This window comes from Anas acuta, chromosome Z, assembly GCF_963932015.1.
Source record: "Anas acuta chromosome Z, bAnaAcu1.1, whole genome shotgun sequence".
Lineage (NCBI taxonomy): Eukaryota > Metazoa > Chordata > Aves > Anseriformes > Anatidae > Anas > Anas acuta.
In genome coordinates this window covers 2,421,836-2,426,478 of record NC_089017.1, presented here as the reverse complement: position 1 = coordinate 2,426,478, position 4,643 = coordinate 2,421,836, and positions in this window count along the sequence as shown.

Here is a 4,643-nt window from a genome sequence, read left to right as displayed (position 1 = left end):
ACTCCAACTAAATTGTATTAACAAATCACTTGCATTTCACTAACTCACTAACGCAGACATCTTTAAATATATATATTTATATATATATATATTATAATTTTAATTCAAAGTTTCCTGCTTAATTTGTCAAAACTACTGTGGAGAAAAAAAAAATGTGTTTTTGTTGTTGTTTCTTTTACTTTCTTTCTGCTCATCTTACGTTGACTTTCTTATGTCCCTCATGCACTTTCTTTTTTCTACAAGTAAGAAAAGTTTCTTCCAAGACTCATAAAAACATTTCTGAATTATTTTAGTTGATTTTAAAATTCAGCTATTAACAGATCTCATTTTAGTTGCTATCTCCTGTAGTAATATGTAGTAATATAGTAATATATGTTCTTAAGCTATTTAAATGTGAGATAAATACTGAAATAAACTTTATGAGTAAGTTGGCCAAAAAAACAAACAACCAAACCAAACCAAACCAAACCAAACCAAACCAAACCAAACCAAACCAAACCAAACCAAACCAAACCAAACCAAACCAATCAAACAAACAAAAAGCACTAGCAAAGCAAATTATTGACCAGATGCTTTTCCACTAATGTAAATAACTTTGGTTATCTGGAAGGTTAACATCTAGCCCATCCTGGTCAGACATCATAGCAAATTCCTCCAAGGGACAATACGTCAGGGATATCTGGCAGTGTCTAGCCCTTACTATAGGTTACAGGAAACAATCCACTTTAGCTAAACACACTGCTTTTTAAAAATAACATTATGTATGAAAAAGTTTAGTCTAACTGTGGTAGAAATGTTGACTTAATTTTTTAAGTAAACGGTTATTATATTCTTTTTCAAAACACATTTTGAAAATGATACTGATAAAATGCTTTGGTGGTTTTTGATTTTTGATTTATTTAGTTTTTAGTATTTGTATTCAATTTGTTTATTTTTAAGGATACCACAAAACAAAACAAATGAAACAAAAAAAAAAAAACAAAATAACAACAACAACAAAATAACAACAAAAATCAATGTTTGCAGTCCGGTAGCTTGTAGAAAACTGCATGCAATGACTGATTTTTTCTCTGTGCTACTTACGTTGTTCTATTCTTTTATTACTTCTATGATCTTAACAGATGAATGCACCAATAGTTCATTTTGGCCCTAACTCAGCTCTTTCTGTCTGGTTTACTGCCATCAATACAGCGGATACAATTTTGCATCTGGAACTTGAACTCAGTGAATGCTTTAAACATTGTAAGGTCTTGATCCAATTCTCACTGAAGAGACTCACTGAATGTGAATCTTCCTGCTGATTTCAATAGGCTCATGAGGACTTAACTGATATGTTACATCAGAGATGGTTCACTAAATTTAGGTCTAAATTCATGGGGCCTGTTAGTTTATATTTCATAGCAAAAGAACATATAACATAGAGTATAAATAAGATGTACTTACACTCATGAAAATGCAGAAGAAAGAGTAAAGGCTGTCTAAATAAGGGACCATTTGCAAAACATATTGTACCTGATTGTTTAGAAGCTGACCTGACTGAAGACCTTAAGTTGAGTTAGTGAAGAAAATTTAGTGGGGACTCACATAGATTATATTTTGCTGTGAGATTTTTTATTTATTTATTTTAAGTATACTTTAACTTCTCTCTAAGTTAGGAACATTATACACTATATTATATATTCTGAGATAATAGGTGTGTTAGACTAAAGTCTTATTTAGTAATTTATTATTTATTTTCTTTTCTCTCATTTTTCCTCTTTCGGCCTCTCCTTCAACCTATTTTTTTTTCCTTGTATTTCTTGATTGCTATTACTTTTCAAGGAACTCCATGGAGACAGACAGTAGAATACAAAAAAACTGAAAAACTAAAGAGTTTCTGAAGCCTTAGTTCTGAAGTGAAGCTTTAATCACAAGAGACACAGGTGATTTTTTTCTACCTCTGGCAAGTGAACACAATGGAAGAAGAAACCTAAAGATTCTAGCATAAAGAGGTGGTAATTAATGAAAATGGTAAAAAGTTCCTTCATATGTTGTGATGAATGTGGATCTTTTGGGGACTGTATTCTTACTACTAAAGGAATTGATTAGTTTATTTATTTATTTATTTATTTATTTATTTTTCCCTCAGGGAAAAAAAAAAAAAAAAGTAATGGTTTGAAACAAACTTCCTCACTTCACACATTTCCATACCACCACCCAGTGGTAGTGGCATCCCTCAGTCTCTGGCTCCATTTTCTAACAATATTTTTATGCAAAGGTGAATACCAGCAGGAGCATTCAAAAAATAAAATATACCAGATCAGTAATTTCTTCTTCAGGTGGTCTCCAGATATTCTCACTCACTGAATAACTTGCCTTCTGAAAAAGAAGGAAAAGTGTGCCTTGATTTAAAAGACATTGGGGAACTGCTCATATCAAAGACGGGTACTAGATCCTGGATTCCTGATGGATTGTAAATGGGAATAGGGAGTTATATGCTGCAACATATAAGTTTCTGAAAATGGAATGTGCCCCAAATAACTGCTTTTTTTACGTAGGACTTTGTGAGGTTCAGTTAAATTCCTTCTGCAACAAGAAGGGGTGACACCATGTAGGAGTGCCATATTAATAACAAAGTTCCTTTTTACAACATCTTGGAAATAACTGGGTTATTGGGGAATATGGGCAGGTAATTTTCATTATTAACAACTAATAAACTAGACTATTTAGTGATATTTTAATCACAAGCAACCAGTTAAAGTCTTCTTGAATTGAAATGCAGAACATCCAAGAATGTATGATCTCAGAAAGCATACATTAAAAGTTGATTGAGTGATAACTAACAAATGTTTCTGCATCTGAAGAAGAATGATGGGGAACATACGTCTCACATAATTATAAATTTAGCAATACTGTTTGCCACTTGAAATTATCAGCAGCCTTCTCAATCTTTCTTTGGATGATATGGATACGAATATAAGCATATGTTTATATAATAAAATAAAAGTAATTTCCCATCACTTCATAGGAGAATTTTGCAAATTATATAGAAATAAGCCTGTGGTTTTGTGATGGAACTGTCTCTTTGTATTGCAAATACCATACAGTCCTTCTCAGAGCTCTTTTTTATTTCCAGGATAGATGTTATCTACTTGTAGGTGAGAGTTGATGTCTAAATTTATCAATGTATTTATAAATGTCTGGACATTCTAGGATTCACTGTATAAAATTTGGAAACTTTCTATAGCCTGTTCAAAACAGGTAACTCAAAGTTCCTTGTTGTCCCTCAAAGTCCCTCCAGAGTTTTTAGCACCCAAAGCTATCTCTTAGTTTGAAGAGCTTTGGATCAGTTCCTAATTCAATAAGATAAATGAACTTTGAAACTTGAACCATTTTGAAACTAGACACCTTTGGCCATGCTGTGCAAGATGTATTGGATATGTGGCCTTTGAAAGCCAGGGTATCTTGCATGCTGGTTCAATAAGATAATTTACCTGATAAGATAATTTACCTGAAGATATGGCTCCTTGAAGCCTGAAATCCCTGCTGACTGTTTAGAACCATTGGCTTTGGGTTGCCAAACCAAAATAAATTAAGTGGGTGAAAATCTTTTAGAAAACACACACACACACACACACACATATATATTAAGAAAAGCAGTATCTAATCCAACAGAAACCTAAATGTGTTTTAGTGTTGGTTAGTGGCAACTGATATTTCTATGAAACATTTCAATTTTGATGAATTAGGATTTTACATCCAAATCCTATTTCATCAGAGAATTCCCAGGTAGCTCTAATTGGATGTTTTAATCAATAGTAAGCAGTAATTGCTTTTAACGATTAAAAAATAAAATAAAATAAAATAAAGTAAAATAAAATAAAATAAAATAAAATAAAATAAAATAAAATAAAATAAAATAAAATAAAATAAAATAAAATAAAATAAAATAAAATAAAATAAAATAAAATAAAATAAATAAAATCCTCACATGTTAAACTTGGACATATTGTGGTATGATTCACTACAAAGTCTAAGGAAGTATACAATAACATTAAAGGTGTTAAAGATATAACAGCAACAAAAGAAAAAAAAAAAAAAGGATAAACTTTGAAGATAACTGCACAATAAAAGTCAAATTCCTACATTTCTCCAATGCTACGGTTTTTGAAAGAGAGAAATGATCAAAGTACATATTATTTTGTAGTGGGAAAAGGGACAAATGCTAAATTGCAACAGCACATCCTGCCTGTATTTATTTTGACCAGGTATTTCTAATTAACTTTAATGGAACATATACACAGGTTTTTAAATATTAATTTATTTTAAAAAGCAGTCAGAGTCTAAGAGAGCGTGGTACCACTATTAAGCATCAATCTTCAGGCAGAAGAGAAGTTCTGTGTGTCAAGAAAGAGTTACTGAATACATACAGCTTGTACTGAAAAACTGTAATATAAGCCTATAAGAGAAAAGGAAAATGATCTAAGTGTGTTTCATCACAAAGATAAGCTGGGATTTCACATAAGTAATTCAACACTGAAGTGTTTTCTGTTTAATCTAAGAAATGGTACTTTAAAGGTGCCAGAGAAGAAAACCAAGATTACATTTTGTTTGTTTGTTTGTTTGACTCTTGTTTTTTCTTTTTAGAAGTCATGGTTCAACAG